Source organism: Hemiscyllium ocellatum, chromosome 15 (assembly GCF_020745735.1).
Source record: "Hemiscyllium ocellatum isolate sHemOce1 chromosome 15, sHemOce1.pat.X.cur, whole genome shotgun sequence".
NCBI lineage: Eukaryota > Metazoa > Chordata > Chondrichthyes > Orectolobiformes > Hemiscylliidae > Hemiscyllium > Hemiscyllium ocellatum.
The window spans coordinates 23,142,274-23,161,291 of NC_083415.1; the positions used below are offsets into that span (position 1 = coordinate 23,142,274).

Sequence of the window (19,018 nt, forward strand, 5' to 3'; positions counted from 1 at the left end):
TGATGTCTTTCTGAGCCCTGCTACCATATTTCTTTTGCATGCACCTGGGTTGGAAAAGAAATTGAGATATGACCTCTGAGGAGAATGATATAATAAGGTTTTTGGAGGCGTCCTCAGTTTTAATTGCTCGTGCCTGCTGGTCAAAAACATGCTGCTTAAACTGTTGAAAGTCCAAGGTGGCTCAGTGGTTAGCCCTGCTGCCTCACAGCACTAGGGTCCCAGGTTCAATTCTGGCCTCCGGCGACTGACTGTGTGGAGTTTGCACATTCTCCCCGTGTCTGCGGGTTTCCTCCAGGTACTCCGGTTTCCTCCCACAGTCCAAAGATGTGCAGTTCAGGTGAATTGACCATGTTAAATTACCCATATTGTTAGGTGCATTAGTCAAAGGGAAATGGGTCTGGGTGGGTTACTCTTTGGAGGGTCGGTGTGGACTAGTTGGGCCGAAGGGCCTGTTTCCACACTAGGGAATCTAATCTAAGTCTTTTCTTGATGAAAATCAGAGTTTTTGCCTGTATGCCTCTAACACTAGCAGGCACACACTAAAAGTATCTTCTTTCGCTGCTTCATTATTGTTCAAAAGCTATCCTCAATTAGTTCACAGAAGGGAGATAACAAAATGAGTAGTAAGTTGAAAAATAATATAACAACTATTGATGACTTTGCTGCTCTGTATTGCACTCGAATTATAATATTTTAGATGGCTAATGCCTCTCTAAAATGATGAAAAGAGGAAAATTATATTCCACTGAAAATATTACTCATCATAACTTCCTGCATTTAAAGCTTAGACAATTAAAATTTAAAATAGAGAGGAATTTAACAATCAAGTCATCTATACGTGGTACAGGATCACAAAATGTCTTGATGTTCAAAGTTTGTGAGAAGATTTGTAGCTCGGGTGCTCATTGTTGTGGTTCTGTTCGCCGAGCTGGGAATTTGTGTTGCAGACATTTCGTCCCCTGTCTAGGTGACATCCTCAGTGCTTGGGAGCCTCCTGTGAAGCGCTTCTGTGATCTTTCCTCCAGCATTTGTAGTGGTTTGAATCTGTCGCTTCTGGTTGTCAGTTCCAGCTGTCCGTTGCAGTGGCCAGATCGATGTGCTTATTGATTGAATCTGTGGATGAGTGCCATGCCTCTGGGAATTCCCTGGTTGTTCTCTGTTTGGCTTGTCCTATAATAGTAGTAGTGTTATCCCAGTCAAATTTATGTTGCTTGTCATCTGCGTGTATGGCTACAAAGGATAGCTGGTCGTGTCATTTCGTGGCTAGTTGGTGTTCATGGATGCGGATTGTTAGCTGTCTTCCTGTTTGTCCTATGTAGTGTTTTGTGCAGTCCTTGCATGGAATTTTGTACACTACGTTGGTTTTGCTCATGTTGGGTATCGGGTCCTTCGTTCTGGTGAGTTGTTGTCTGAGAGTGGCTGTTGATTTGTGTGCTACTATGAGTCTAGTGGTCGCAGTAGTCTGGCTGTCAGTTCAGAAATGCTCTTGATGTATGATGGTGTGGCTAGTCCTTTGGGTAGTGGCATGTCCTCGTTCCTTTGTCTTTCACTTAGGAATCTGTTGATGAAATTGCGGGGGTATCCGTTTTTGGCGAATACATTGTATAGGTGTTCTTCTTCCTCTTTTTGCAGTTCTGGTGTGCTGCAGTGTGTTGTGGCTCTTTTGAACAGTGTCTTGATGCAACATCTTTTGTGTGTGTTGAGGTGGTTGCTTTCAAAGTTCAGGACTTGGTCTGTGTGTGTGGCTTTCCTGTATACCTTTGTGGTGAATTCTCCGTTCGGTGTTCTCTGTACCATCATGTCTAGGAATGGGAGTTGGTTATCCTTTTCTTCCTCTCTACTGAGGAGTTTGACCCCACCCCAGAGCTCACCAATAGGATAAACAACACACTGAGGAACCTACAAAAAAATGGACAGATAACCAGGTTTGACCAACAGAGAATGAAACCTGAAAGCAACAACACCCCCAAATTCTATGGACTACATAAAGTGCACAAACCAGACATCCCACTCAGACCCATAGTATCACTACTAAGGACACCATTGCACAAACTGGCTAAAGAACTACAGCAAAAACTGAAACACCTGATCAGCAGATCCAGACACTCTATACAGTCAACACAGGGATTCTTGGACATCATCAGAAGTATACACATAGACCAGGAAGAAACCATGGTCTCATTCAATGTAATGGTACTGTTCACGTCTATCAACATAACCCTAGCCAGAGAAACAATAGCCAACCTGCTGGACATACAGAACAGACAACAGGACATTGAACCTATCAACAAAGACGGCATACTCAAACTACTGGACCTGTGCCTCTCAACACACTTCACATTCAACAACCAAATATATGAACAAATCAACGGCACACCCATGGGCTCACCCATCGCTGGACTCATAGCAGAAGCGGTAATGCAAAGGTTAGGACAAACAATCTTACCGCAAATTCAACCCAAACTCTGGGTCAGATACGTATATGATACTTTTGTAATCATTAAAAACATAGAAATAGAGAACACATACCAGATCGTCAATCCCACACTCACAGGAATCCAATTCACTAGAGAGGAAGAAAAGGACAACCAAGTCCTATTCCTAGACGTGATGGTACAGAGAACACCGAACGGAGAATTCATCACAAAGGTATACAGGAAAGCCACACACACAGACCAAGTCCTGAACTACGACAGCAACCACCCCAACACACATGAAAGAAGTTGCATCAAGACACTGTTCAAAAGGGCCACAACACACTGCAGTACACCAGAACTGCAAAAAGAGGAAGAAGAACACCTATACAATGTATTCGCAATTTCATTAACAGATGCCTAAGGGAAAGACAACGAAACGAGGACATGCCACTACCCAAAGGACTAGCCACACCACCATACATCAAGAGCATTTTCGAACTGACAGCCAGACTACTGCAACCACTAGGATTCGTAGTAGCACACAAATCAACAGCCACTCTCAGACAACAACTCACCAGAACGAAGGACCCGATACCCAGCATGAGCAAAACCAACGTAGTGTACAAAATTCCATGCAAGGACTGCACGAAACATTACAAAGGACAAACAGGAAGACAGCTAACGATCCGCATTCATGAACACCAACTAGCCACGAAACGACACGACCAGCTATCCTTTGGAGCCACATACGCAGATGACAAGCAACATAAATTTGACTGGGACAATACTACTATTATAGGACAAGCCAAACAGAGACAGCCAGAGAATTCCTAGAGGCATGGCACTCATCCACAGATTCAATCAATAAGCACATCAATCTGTACCCAATATACCAGCCACTGCAATAGACAGTAACTGACAACCGGAAGCGACAGATTCAAACCACTACAGATGCCAGAGAAAAGATCACAGAAGCGCTTCACAGGAGGCTCCCAAGCACTGAGGATGTCACCTAGACAGGGGACGAAACGTCTGCAACACAAATTCCCAGCTCGGCGAACACAACCACAACATGTCTTGATGTGATACAGCAATCTTGAGATTTACTGTAAAATTAATGGCTTGGAAAATGTAGAGGTTATATCAAAATACTATGCCAGAGCAAGTGGCTGAATGTGTAAATGTTTCTTCTTGTCAGGATGTGCTGTAATTAGCCAATAATAAATAACTTTGGGAGACAGTGGCAAGGTTAAAGATACGGATAGATAACCACACCAGAGATTCTAAGTCAAGTGTTTTAAGTTGCTGATGTGGGAAAATCTACAGACCCTGCTTCTAGCACAAACATTTGACCACATAACAAAGAAAGAAAAAACTTGCATTTACATGGTCCTTTTCACAACTTGAGGACATCCAAATTACTTGGCTGTCAATGAAGTATATTTTGAAGCATCGCCTTTATTACTCTATAGAGAACCGCAAGAAGTCCACATTGAGCTTAATGGTCATTATTACCATTATCATTTACATTCTGGTTAACCATGACTTTCCTTCAAGTAAAAGAAATCAATTAACTACAAAGATCAGCTGAAGAGGGGGAAAAAGCATCATCCCAAAGAAAGCAGCTCAGATTTGAACAGATTGCTGTGCAATATCAAAGAATTTGCAGTCCTGGTACTGAACTGGCAATTACTTTATGATTATTTCAGCATGATCCGATTTACAAAAAAAACACTTGCCTTTATTTAAGGGAGTCTGCAATAGTAAACACTATTTATGATTTGATTTTTGTTAAACAAAGGTAATGGCACCTAATCCTCCCCAAGACGTGTGTAGATGTTAAAGCCTGGCGGAGGTTAAATGTGATACAGCTGCAAAAACAGTGGCATACATCAAAGTTCTTTCATGAAATAAACCTGATCAAAAATAAGACAAGGATGCATATCCGGTATCTCAAAGCATCTTGTATAAATTTACAGTGCTTTTATGGATGAAAGATTTATTTGATCAGGTCTGCAATTTGCTCATGCTAATCTGTGCATTCTTACTGATTTTTAGGCCATTAATTAGTCATTGTGACAGCTACCATCAATAAAAACCAAGATTTTTAAAACTTCCTTTAAGCCGAAAGAGAGAAGAAGAAGTGCGGAAAAGAATTTTGAATTTGCGTGACAGAATATGTAGGTCTTTTTAAAAAAAAGTGGAATTATGTAGACAAAGAATTGAATGAATATTTTAAAAAGGGCAGAGAACAAACAAAAAGGAACAAAGTGTGAAGCAAATGATTGAGCAAGCAAAATAGTAGAAAGGCAAAATATTGCAGATGGTGAATATAAGTATGTTCATTTGCATTTTTACTATTTTAATATTGCCAATTAGGATTTATTATAGGAAATTTAGTAATGGTTAAAGGCTGTTACAGTGATAAGCTGTTCCTAATGTTTAGTTATTCTAACATAATGGTGTGTGAATGGAAAATTAAAACTTCGAGAACATGGGTTTATTTCCATGCCAAACAACAGAAGCAAGATGTAAAACACAAGGCGAAGTGATCCTACAACCAATGGGTCAAATCTAAACCTTGCAGTACTGCCAATTAAACAATTGGTTGACAATTAAACAAGCAATAGGAGGTAGAGGCAGAAATGCTCCCCTATTCTAAATGATGAGGAATTTAGCACACTGATGCTAAAGCATTTACAGATACCTTCAACTAGAGGCTACGAGTGGACAATGAATTTCAGCTTTCTTGTTAGTTTCCCAGCATCACCAAGACCAGTCCTCAGCCAATTCTATTCACTGCATATGACTGACACACTGGATACTTCAAAAATTATAGACCCTTGTACCATTCTGATTTGTGTTCTAGAAGAAGCTACACCCCTACTCAAACTGTTCTAGTACAGTTATAACACTAGCCTCTTCCCAATCATGGGGAAATTTGCTATGTCCTGCATACAACCATCTGGACAAATCTAAGCTGGCCAGTTCCCGACGTATAAGTCTAGTCTCGATCATCAGCAAAGTGATGTAAGAGGTTGTTGACCTGCAAAGTAGTAAGCTGCTTACTGATGTCTATTTGTTTTGCCAGAGCCACTTGGCTCCTGACGTTATTATAGCCTTTATCCAAACAAGGGTAAGAGAACAGAACTTCAGAGGTGAGGTGAAAGTAACTGTCTTTAACATCAGGACAACATTTGAACAACTGTAGCACCAAGGAGAACAAGGAAAGTTTTAAAAATTGAGATTGGATACACTTGGTAAAACGAAGAAGATGGTTGTTATTGTTAGAGATCAATCATCTCTCTCCCAGAACATCTCTGAAGGAGCTCCTTGGGGTAGTGTCCTAGGACCAATCGTCTTAAGCAGCTTCATCAAAAACCATCCCCCTATCATAAAGTCAAAAGTGAGAATCTTCACTGAGGATTACACAATGTTCAGTAGCTTTTGCAACTTCTTAGGTATTGAAATCTCTGATAATATGCAGTAAGACCTGAACAATATTAACGCTTGGACTGACGAGTGGCAAATATCATTCATGCCACACAAATGCAGGAATTGGCCATCTCAAACAAGAGAGAATCCAATCATCACCTCTTGATGGTCATTACACCCACTAAATCATTTACTATTAACTTCCTGGGGGGGGGGGGTTCCATTGACCCGAAACTGAACTGGACCAGTTACATATATACATGGTTGCAAAAGCAAGTTAGGGGCTGGGAATTATGTAGAGTAACTGACAACTTGTCTCCCTTGCGTTTGTTCACCATCTACAAGGCACAAGTCAGGAAAATGCTACACCTGTACAGTGCAGCTCTAACATACGTGAAGCTTGACAGCAACCAAACCAAAGCAGCCTGTTTGATTGCTACCCCATCAATGAACTTTACCATTCACTTCCTCACCACCAAGGCACAATGGCAACACTGTGTACCATTTAGACGACATACTGCAGTAACTTATCAAGGCTGCTATGAGAGCCCCTTTCAAACCTACACTGTTTATCACCAGATGGCAATGGAGTAGGGCCTGGGGTTCATCTGCTTTTCTTTTAGTTTCTTTTCTTTTGTTTCTCTCTTTTTTTCTTTTATTCTCTTTTATTTTAATAACCTCTCGCTGAATAGCTCAGTGCGACGGCTGCATTGATGGCGGCAAGTGGTCCCAGTTGCGTGAACTCTTGACAATTGGATTGGAGGTGAGTTTGGTCCCCAGTGGCATCTGCGTCCAGCGCTGATTCATAGAGGCAGTGGCAGAGGCAGTTTATGAGCCTCTGGCGACACCAGCTGCATCAGTGAGGTAGGCCCAAAGCAGACTCATGCTGCCGACGGAGTTAGGTTTAGGCCAGTGCAGCACCCAGCGGCATCAATCGCGTCTATATTGGTATGGTCCATCGAGGACTCATAATGACGAAGGTGTCGGGGAGGCGAGTTGGCACCGTACAGTGACAAATTTTGTTCCAGCGGTGGCTCGATGAAGAGACTCATGCCTAGCCACTAGGCCCATGGCTCATGGCAGTGCACTTAACAAGAGGTGTAAAATTAAACACTTTTTCTATATTTCTATATTTTTCTGCCTTTATATTCTATGTTTTGGTTTATTTTTCTGTGTTTTAAGATGGTGCTAGAGTGTCATGACACGATGCAACACTTTCCACTGTATGTTGTACCAAAATACATGTGAAAATAAATCAAATCATTTAGAAGACACTGTAAGCAGATGAAAGTGAAAATCATCACCTGTAAGCTTTTCTTTATGTTACACACCATTTTGACTTGGATATATATTGCTTTTCCTTTACTGTTACTGGGTCAAAAACCTCAAATTCCTTTCGTATATTACTGTTTGATTAAGCTTTTGTTGTGAAATAATAGTGCTTCACAGAATTTGTTAAGTTTGGTGTCTGTCTGATTCAGACAAACCTTTATACAACATCTGTCATATCTTCTTCCACTGCTTTTGGTATACTTAAAAAAAACAACTGCAGCAATCCGTGCTATTCATATACCTGTATTCCCTGAAAGACTTTTGACTACTAGTCTCACTATCTGATGTTAACCTGATTTGCTTCCCTGTCCATTCTCCATAGTAAAAATTTACAATAATAATGTCAAGTGGTGTACCAGGGTTAAATAACACACATGCTCTTGATTTACACGTGCAAGGTAATTTTAAAGGTTTTGTCCTGGGTCCTGGCTGATTGGATCTAGTCAGTTTATACTGAACGAACTGGGTAGCTCACTGAGTACCAGTCAGCATTATGCAAAGAGCAAAATCAACAGCAGATTTGTTAGAATGTAAGGTATGCTACAAACTTTGGTGCTTCTGTTGTAATAGATTCATTCCTGTTACATAAATCATTTCATGCTTTAAAGCAAGGAGAGAAATTGGAAGGGAGTAATTAATTTTCGGGGCCTACTACATAATTGAGAACATGCTGTCAAATTTGTACGAGTTAATTTAATTTCTGCTTGTCTCTCTGAGACAGGAGTTCCATTGACACATTTTAAAAAGAACCTACCACCACACCTAACTGGGGATCAGCTTTTGTGCATTTCCATTGCTTAATATTTGTATACACAGCAAACCACAATCAGTTATGTCCTGGCAATTGGTCTGGAATTATTCAAATAAGCTGGAGACAGCCACCTCTTTTTTCCAATTCCTAATATATTTCAGAATGAGAGATTAATTCTACAAAGTATCAGCGCAATTTCATTTTTAAAAATTCAATTTGATTGCAGCACTGTCACTTTTATATTCAAATAAAATGATGATAACTGTTTTGGTCTCACTGCCATCTTTTCTGGTGACATTTATTAGAAATGCCATGACGTTTATGGGATGGCTGAGCTATACATTAATGCTGCGTAAGCTTAATTTGTGATGCATTAAATTCAGTTCATCTAAATCTGTTCAGAAACTCAAACTTCTTAAGTATTTCTACACTGTAAAGAAAAAATGCATGCGGTAGAAATATTGCTTCCTCCTTTTTGTTTAAATGCCTGACTTTTTAGGATTGGGCCATGGTCAGTCCTGCAGGCCAAGAGCAACCATTCTGAGGATTAAAAGTAAGGTCCACTGGAGTATTGTGGAGACATCAGTTCAAGGGCTGCACCAGTTTTGCATGCAGTGAGACAAAGTGAGGGATTGTGAATAATGGAAGTGGGAGGAAGAGCTGTTAGTGGTGATGCATGAATTGAGCCGGTGCAGTGGCCCAAATGAGTGAGTGAGTGGGAGGTTCAGAGGGCAGAGAAGGTGAATAGTTTGGGAGGATAAGGTGGGTGAGAGCATTGATAGGACATGATGCATGCAAGAATGAGAGTTGTAGACTGTGGGTCTTGGTGACACATATGCGCAGTGGCAGAGTTGAATATGTGGTGGCCCAGTGAACATGAGCAATCAGAGAGAAGATAGTGAGCTTTACACTTAGTACAGAAGATCATTAACTTCTTCGTGCACTGCCATGTGTTGAGCTAACCTGGGACATTGACTGATCTAGGCAACTCTCTTAGTCCAGGCTGGTTGGGTCTGGTGACTTGACCTCCTTTGGCATCAGTAGATAACAACTCTACCCTCTTGTCTACCACCTCATTCACCAGCATCTCCAGATCCCTTTTGTGAACTGAGGAGCTAACTTGCCTTTCCTAAGCATCTCTTTGGAGACTACAGTGAGAAGGGTAGTGTCTTATCTTGCATCTTATCTGGTGCATTGCTGCAGTTTAAACATGGCACCTGAAGTGTGAATGTTATAAACTCCCAACAGCAGTGTGAACGCTTCCACCTCTCATTCCACCACAAAGGTGCTATAGAGGCTGGATGTCTAGAAATGAAATCAAAGCAGAGGATGAGAAAAGTCATATTGAGCCACAATGCCATATGTCTAACTCAAAAAAGTACTTTGCTTTAAATAAATAGGAAAATTTCAGATAACAGGCCATACTTTCCCTGTTGTACTCTCTCAATCATCGCCTTGCACTTTAAAATCTCTTGCCATCCTATAAATTCATAGCATCAGTACCATTTCTTTGCCATTCCTTCTCTCCTGAAAAGCACTGAATTGGGAATAGTGGATCAGATTGTAAAACATCAAAAAAGCAGAGGAAAGTTAATTAAATAGTGCAAATATCTATACAAATTAAAGGTGTGTTTTCTTTGTTATGTTTAGAAAACAGTGTATAGACAATTGTACAGGGCAGTATCCACTATTAGAGTCATAGAGGTGTACAGCATGGAAACAGACCCTTCGGTCCAACCTGTCCATGCCGACCAGATATCCCTACCCAAACTAGAGCCACCTGCCAGCACCCGGCCCATATTCCACCAAACCCTTCCTATTCATATACCCATCCAACTGCCTCTTAAATGTTGCAATTGTACCAGCCTCCACCACATCCTCTGGCATCTCATTCCATACACGTACCACCCTCTGCGTGAAAAGGTTGCCCCTTAGGTCTCTTTTATTTTCCACTCTCACCCTAAACCTATGCCCTCGAGCTCAGGTCTCCCTGACCCCAGGGAAAAGACTTTGTCTATTTATCCTATCCACGCCCCTCATAATTTTGTAATCCTCTATAAGGTCATCCCTCAGCCTCCTACGCTCAAGGGAAAACAGCCCCAGCCTGTTCAGCCTCTCTGTGTAGCTCAGATCCTCCAACCCTGGCAACATCTTTGTAAATCTTTTCTGAACTCTTTCAAGTTTCACAACATCTTTCCGATAGGAAGGAGACCAGAATTGCACGCAATATTCCAACAGTGGCCTAACCAATGTCCTGTACAGCTGCAATATAACCTCCCAACTCCTGTACTCAATACTCTGACCAATAAAGCAAAGCATACCAAACACCTCCTTCAATATCCTATCTACTTGCGACTTCACTTTCAAGGAGCTATGAACCTGCACTCCAAGGTCTCTTTGTTCAGCAACACTCCCTAGGACGTTACCATTAAGTGTATAAGTCCTGCTAAGATTTGCTTTTCCAAAATGCAGCACCTCGCATTTATCTGAATTAAACTCCATCTGCCACTTCTCAGCCCATTGGCCCATCTGGTCCAGATCCTGTTGTAATCTGAGGTAACCAACCCTCTTCGCTGTCCATTACCCCTTCAATTTTGGTGTCATCTGCAAACTTACTAACCGTACCTCTTATGCTCACATCCAAATCATTTATGTAAATGACAAAAAGTAGAGAGCCTAGCACCGATCCTTGTGGCACTCCACTGGTCACAGGCCTCCAGTCTGAAAAACAACCCTCCACCACCACGCTCTTTCTTCTACCTTTGAGCCAGTTCTGTATCCAAATGGCTAGTTCTCCCTGTATTAAATGAGAGCTAATCTTGCTAATCAGTCTCCAATGGGGAACCTTGTCGAAGTCTTATTGAAGTCCATATAGATCACATCTACTGCTCTGCCCTCATCAATCTTCTTTGTTACTTCTTCAAGTTTGAGACATGATTTCCCACGCACGAAGCCATGTTGACTATCCCAAATCAATCCTTGCCTTTCCAAATACATGTACATCCTGTCCCTCAGGATTCCCTCCAACAACTTACCCACCACCGAGGTCAGGCTCACAGATCTATAGTTCCCTGGCTTGTCTTTACTGCCCTTTTTAAACGGTGGCACCACGTTTGCCAACATCCAATCTTCCGGCACCTCACCTGTGACTATCGATACAAATATCTCAGCAATAGGCCCAACAATCACTTCTCTAGCTTCCCACAGAGTTCTCTGGTACACCTGATCAGGTCCTGGGGTTTTATCCACTTTTAACCATTTCAAGACATCTAGCACTTCCTCCTCTGTAATCTGGACATTTTGCAAGATGTCACCATCTATTTCCCTACAGTCTATATCTTCCATATCCTTTTCCACAGTAAATACTGATGGCAAAATATTCATTTAGTATCTCCCCCATTTTCTGTGGCTCCACACAAAGGCCGCCTTGCTGATCTTTGAGGGGCCCTATTCTCTCCCTAGTTACCCTTCTGTCCTTAATATATTTGTAAAAATCCTTTGGATTCTCCTTAATTCTATTTGCCAAAGCTATCTCATCTCCCCATTTTGCCCCCCTGATTTCCCTCTTAAGTATACTCCTACTTTCTTTATACTCTTCTAAGGATTCACTTGATCTATCCTGTCTGTACCTGACATATGCTTCCTTCTTTTTCTTAAACAAACCCTCAATTTCTTTAGTCATCCAGCATTCCCTATACCTACCAGCCTTCCCTTTTACCCTGACAGGAATATACTTTCTTTGGATTCTTGTTATCTCATTTCTGAAGGCTTCCCATTTCCAGCCGTCCCTTTACCTGCGAACATCTGCCTCCAATCAGCTTTTGAAAATTCTTACCTAATACCGTCAAAATTGGCCTTTTCTCCAATTTAGAACTTCAACTTTTAGATCTGGTCTATCTTTTTCCATTCGTATTTTAAAACGAATAGAATTATGATCGCTGGCCCCAAAGTGCTCTCCCACTGACACCTCAGTCACCTGTCCTGCCTTATTTCCCAAGAGTAGGTCAAGTTTTGCACCTTCTATTGTAGGTACATCCATATACTGAATCAGAAAATTGTCTTGTACACACCTAAGAAATTCCTTTCCATCTAAACCTTTAACACTATGGCAGTCCCAGTCGATGTTTGGAAAGTTAAAATCCCCTACCATAACTACCCTATTATTCTTACAGATAGCTGAGATCTCCTTCCAAGTTTGTTTCTCAATTTCCCTCTGGCTATTGGGGGGGTCCATAATACAATCCCAATTAGGTGATCATCTCTTTCTTATTTCTCAGTTCCACACAAATAACTTCCCTGGATGTATTTCCAGGAATATTCTCCCTCAGCACAGTTGTAATGCTATCCCTTATCAAAAATGCCACTCCCCCTCCTCTCTTGCCTCCCTTTTTATCCTTCCTGTAGCATTTGTATCCTGGAACATTAAGCTGCCAGTCCTGCCCATCCCTGAGCCATGTTTCCGTAATTCCGTAAACCCAGTCCCATGTCCCTAACCATGCCCTGAGTTCATCTGCCTTCCCTGTTAGGCCCCTTGCATTGAACTAAATGCAGTTTAATTTATTTGTCCTACTTTGTCCCTGCCTGCCCTGACTGTTTGACTTCTTGAGTTCAACAGTAAGATATGTGTGTCGAACATAAGGAGAATAGTATCATTGTCAGGATATAAGTGAAAGCAGAGTTAGGTAAAGGATGACTCATAAAAAGAATATCGGATAAGAGGCATTTGTAATTATGTTGTACAATACAAGCGAGTATGTTGCAGATCCTGAAGTGTAGCATAATATTTCCTATATTTTGTTTTCCCGTATTATTCAAAACAAATGATCAATTAAGCATTATCATCTGCAGCATATGCATTCGGGTTAACTATTTTCATTTGTAGACAATTTAGAGAAAACCTGTATTTTTCACAGTTAAATTTGATTGCTTCAGATTTGAAAACTGATTTTTAATTATTCTCCTCAAATTCAACATGGACCAATAACTAAATACACTTCAAAACATCAGTGATTATTTGGGGAAGATACCTGGGACCTGAAGAAAAGCAGATGTTGTTTCGCTTTATTTTATAAACAATGTCAAAAGTAGCCCAGGAAACTACAGACCAGTGACACACATGTCTGCTGTGGATTAATCCATGAAAGCCTGTTTTTTTTTAACAATTATACCACAAACCCCAACAGTCAATTTCTTTACCAAGGTGATATCTTGCACTGAATGAACAGCAATTTTGTTCAAAATCCAATTTTAGTCACATTGTTGACTAGTTGGAACTTGTTTGCACTGTACGGACAGTTATCCTCTTTGTCTTGCATTTTGGAACATAAAATAATAACTTTGAAATATAAGGAGAACTAGCCATTCGAATACATAACTGGCTTGTAGGCAGGAGAGTGGAGGGTTGCTTTTCAGACTGGAGGCCTGTGACCACTGGTATGCCACAAGGATGCGTATTGGGTCCATTTTTTTTGTCATTTGTAGAAATGATTTGGATATGATTATAGGAGTATGGTTTATAGATTTGCAGATGACACCAAAATTGGAGGCGTAGTGGACAGCAAAGAAGGTTACCTCAGAGTCCAACAGGACCTTGGGTCAGATGGGCCAATGGGCTGAGGAGTGGCAGATGGACATAAATGCCAAGTGGAAAGGCAGATCAGGGCAGGGCTTATACATTTAATGTAAGATACTGGGGATTGTTGCCAAACAAAGAGACTCTGGAGTGCAGGTTCATAGTTACTTGAAAGTAGAGTTGCAGGTCGATAGGATAGTGAAGGCGGCATTTGATACACTTGCCTTTAACGGTCAGTACATTAAGAATAGAAGGTGGGAGTTCATGTTGGCACTGTACAGGATATCGGTTAGGCTACTTTTGGAATACTGCATTCAATTTTGGTCTCCCTGCTATAGGAAAGATGTTGCAAAACTTAAAAGGGTTCAGAAAAGATTTACAAGGATGTTGCTAGGGTTGGAGGGTTGAGCGATCGGGAGAGGCTGGTGAGGCTAGGGCTATTTTTCCTGGAGCATTGGAACTGAGGGATGACTTATATGAAATCATGAGGGGCATGGATAGGGTGAATAGTGAAGGTCTTTTCCCCAGGGTAGTGGAATTCAAAACTAGAGGGCATAGATTTAAGGTGAAAGAGGAATGATTTAAAAGGGATGACAGGGGCAACGTTTTGATGCAAAGGGTGGCGCATGTATGGAATGAAATGCTATAGGAAGTGATGGAGGCTGGTACAGTTAGGAAGCATTTAGAGGGAAATGGGCCAAATGCTGGCAAATGGGACTAGATTAATTTAGGATATCTAGTCGGCTTGAACAGGTTGGACTGAAAGGTCTATTTCCATTTTGAGGACGGCATGGTGGCACAGTGGTTAGCACTGCTGCCTCACAGCGCCAGAGATCCGGGTTCAATTCCTGCCTCAGGCAAATATCTGTGTGGAATTTGCACATTCTCCCCGTGTCTGCGTGGGTTTCCTCCGGGTGCTCCAGTTTCCTCCCACTGTCCAAAAATGTGCAGGTTAGGTGAATTGCCTGTAGTGTTAGGTGAAGGGGTAAATGTAGGGGAATGGGTCTGGGTGGGTTGCTCTTCGGAGAGTCAGTGTGTACTTGTTGGGCCGAAGGGCCTGTTTCCACACTGTAAGTAATCTTATTTCTATGCCTCTATGGTGATAAATGGCTAAACAAGACAAATCCAATGCAACTAATTACCATCCAACCTGTCTACTCCAATCATCAGTAAAATGATTGATCAACATTACTATCAAGTAGCATTTACTCCACAATAACCTGCTCATCAATACTCCATTTTAATTTCACCATGACCAGACTTCATTTTAGTCTTGCTCCAAACATGGAAAAAGAAGTGGAATTTCAGAATTGAGGTGACTGTGACATCAAGGCAGTGTTTGGCTGGGTGAAGTATCAAAGAGCCCAAACAAAATTGAAGTTAACTGGAACCAACAGGAAGATCTCCAATGACTGGAGCTATCCTAATTACAAGAGAAGATAGTCGATAATCTCAGCCCCAGAAAATCATTGGAGATGTTCCTTGAGGCAGCGTCCAACCATCTTCTTGTACTTCAACAACATTCCTTCCACTAGAAGGTCAGAAATAGGATATTTGCTGATAATTGCAGTGTTAATTTCTATCCACAATACATCAAAAACTGAACTTGCATTTGTGTGGACTGTTATACTGGAGCCTTTATCAATATGCAGGGTAGCACTCTTCTTGCATATGCATAGGGAGCAGACAGAGGCCTTTTAGCCTTTCAAGACTCCTCCAGCATTCAGTAGATCTGTTTATGTTCTGAATTCCACATTTCCATCTCTCTCCAGTAAGCTTTGATTTCCCTCTCCTAATAGAATCTATCTACCTAAACCTTAAAAGATCTAATGACACTACCCCCCCGCCTCACTTTTGAGTTGGAAGTTTGAGAAAAAGAATCCTGCTCTAAAAAGGTGACCCCTAATTTTAAAAACAGTGCCCCTAGATCTGCAATTACCTACAAGAGTAAACATCTTTCCCATATCCACTTTATCAAGACAGACCATTCAGGATCTTATCCACTTCATTCAAATCATCCCTCACTCTTCTAAACCCTAGTAAAACCATATCGAGTCTGTCCCATCTTCCCTCATAAGACAACCTGTTTATTCCAGATACCAATCTAGTAGGCCTCCTCTGAATTACATCCAATACATTTACACCCTTCCTCAAATAAGGAGCCCAAAATCAAACAGTATTTGAGATGTAGTCTCTCCAACCCCTGTACAGCTGAAGCATTTGGAATTTGTGTGTGCATTGAATGCACAAACACAATGTACATCCGGAAACCTGTATGGAATCATTGAATTGCTGGATTAAACTGTTTCCCTCACTTACCGCGTTCCTACAAGCACAGTTTTTTAAAAGTGATTTTTATGATGAAAGCATTTTGAAAATTGAACAAATCTTTCAGTATTTCAAAAAAGATGAAGCATTTATCAGTCTGAAATATGTGGAATACTGTTACCAGCTTCAGCGAGTTGAATTATATTAATAATTCAGTTCTGAAAAATATCAGTATATCTGATTCTGACGCAAGATTAATTAATTCTGAATTATGTTTAGTACAAATTAATAAAGCTCAGTCATTCACTGGAGAAAGATATCTAAAAACAAAGTGAAGATGTAACAAGGTTTTTGAGAAAGTTTAATGAAGCAAAATAAAAATTTGAAGAGAAAGGACTACAATCTCCACACCCCAAATTGTAAATCTTTCCATTTTATACCTTAAAATAAATCAAAATGGTTCAGAACTTAAATAATGTGAATTTAAGAGGTGGTATCACTTTTTATTGGCCTGTTCACAATCTGTAGTAATTGAAAATTCTAAAGAATTGAATATATTCAATTTAATCATGTATGTGGTCCATAAATGTGTTCTGTGCAGAGACTTGTAATCAAACGCTCAACTCCCATTCAGAGCAACTCAGTTCAAATCCCTTTCAATTGGCAATCAAGCCAGCTTTGTTCTGGTTGTCAACAGACTTCTTTCTCCTTTTTGCATGGGAAGAGGACATTGAAAAGAAGATCATTTCCCCTCCTCCCCCTCCTGCTATTCACTGATAATGGTATGACACTGATGGTCAACATGGAGAGCTGTGCAGACTTTTCTTATCAATCCATTTATTAAATATAATTTCAAATGATAAAGATTGTGCATGAGAGCTCCCATAAAACTTTAACTTAAACAGCAACACTATATTGATCTTTAATTCTCTTAAACAAACTGGCTTGTGTTTTGAAATGGTCTGCTTTGATACACAATTTTGGTCAAGGAAAAGTGCAGATATGCTTAGAGTGATTTTCACATTAAGACAAAATACCAGCTGGAGGATCTTATGAAAATAATGGAAGGATCACATCAGGTCAAGTAAAGTTTTGATGCAACTAAAATGACTGACTGTCAAATACAAAGGCCAGTCCATTTCTTCTCTTAAGTAGGATGAATAGATACCACTTTCACTTTTGTTAAAGCTGTTATTAAAATATTGATGAAACTGTTGCTTTGGTGCCACGACTTTCTAAGATGGTGTTTGAGGGGAGGTTTGCACGTACAGTTAGTTTTTCAAATCAGCCTTAACACTGATGAAAAGAAAATCTTAAGCAGACACAGTTGGTGTCTGTTGCAGCAATTATGTTGGCATTACAGACTCAATGATTCAGTACAAATTCTTGAAACAATTTAATGTTTAAAAAGGACAGCCATTCATTTTATAATTAAAACAAATCCATTGCAAAACATCTTTTTAACACTGTGATGCACCAAATTTTCAACAGATAATTGGCTTGGTCACAAATCATATACTCAAATCATCCTCTGAAATCTTATGGGTTCCAGAATAGTTTATGTTGAGGAAACCAATAGTCTATCTTTGCTAACTGTATGAATCCTGCATGAAATCAGTTTGACCAATCCTAATGGCAAAATGTCGCACCTCATAAAGCAACCAACAATTTGAATAAACTGTCTGTAAATTAATCAATGAGAGAGAGCCATTCTAGTCTTAAATTGATCCCATATCACATCTGAGCAAATGTGGTTGCTAGCGGTCTACACTTTGATGACTGGAACAACAACACATGTTAGGGAGATCTCTGGAATACTTCAAAAACTGTGTTTGCAACTCAACCGACCGGATAGGTAGTTAAGATCACCCATGGGAATTAATAGTCAAGCACCCATTCTCTTCCTGTAGATTCTGGTTTTTACCGGTTTTTCTGACAACTGCAGAATCCTCTTTCATACATGTTGGATTCTGAGGACATAATTTAACCTGAAGCTTGTGCAGGAAATTGATTGTAGCTTTCCTACCTGGCTAACCTAATGGCAGGAGACGTTGAAGTCCGATCAGGTCCAAAAAGGTGTGTTACGTTGTCCGCCCATGCCTACCCCCACCCTGCCCCGGAATCCTAATGACCAAACCCTCCTAAACTCCCTCCTGCTATCTTACCTCTGTCAAAAAAATCATTGTTTTGGTTAAAGTATGATGCTCAAAATGCCTATCCGGTCCTGGCCAGTTTTGAGTGGGAGCGGGACTGAAGCAATGCAGATGAAGTGCAAAGATAGTGTCCCATGGTTCATCTACTGACCTTGTTTGTTGCTTGCCTCAGGCCTCATTCATCTAACCTTTGCCTCTTGTTAAAATCACAGCAATCACATCCATCCAAAGCATAAGCTCAGAATACCAGTGATAAAGCTCCTTATGCTGGGAGAACCTCCTGCAGGAGCGTGGTGTCATCTGATTTTTTTTTCTGCTTTTGTGCAGAAGCTCATATTTAATTATTGCTGAACCTGGGTTGACAAATCATAGAGAAAATATTTAATTAACCACTGTTACTCCAGTAATGTCTGCTTTTTTTTTCTCTGTGCTGCCAGCAGTAGTAATCAACTGCAAATGTAATCTGGCCATGTTACATTTATTCCTTTCTGGATCTTGATCAACAAGAAAAAAAAAATCCCCCAGTACATCTGAGGGTGGCTGGTGTGAGAAACAGGTGTAATAATAGGTGTTAGGCAAAATGTTTATATAAATAAGTCTATAATAAATGTAATTACACCAGACACGTCATACCCGTGTATTCAGTTGATCATTTCTGACATCGAGGTTAAATCATAATACTGAACTAATACAACATTAGCTCTAGTTTGCCTCCAGCCATCTTGTACCAGGCCTGAGAATGCTTTATGTCGCATTTTCCACTGACATCCCTCAGTGTCATGTGGACAAAACTGGCCAAAAATATGTAAATTTAAATTTTACCAGTACGTAGTGAAATGTTAGATTTTTGTTGCCTTTAGCCAATGAAAAGATGTCCTCAACCAAAAACACACTGTTAAAGGCATTCCGTGTCTATAACATACATCGTTCTTCAAAGAATATTATTTATTATACATTGCTCTTTTACAGAGGAATGATGTGAACCTGTCTTCTCTCATCATCATGCAATCAAATCTATAAAATGAAAATTTGTCCCAAAAGTGGGCTTTGTACTCCGAGCAGAAAAATGGACTTGCTGAGAAATGTGTGA

The 19,018-nt window shown here is 40.5% G+C and overlaps 1 protein-coding gene across 4 annotated transcripts in view; it reads left to right on the forward strand.

Annotated features, from left to right (window-relative positions):
- Positions 1 to 19,018, forward strand: part of LOC132822716 (teashirt homolog 2) — a 515,808-nt gene that overhangs the window by 243,049 nt on the left and 253,741 nt on the right. The window lies entirely within an intron of this gene.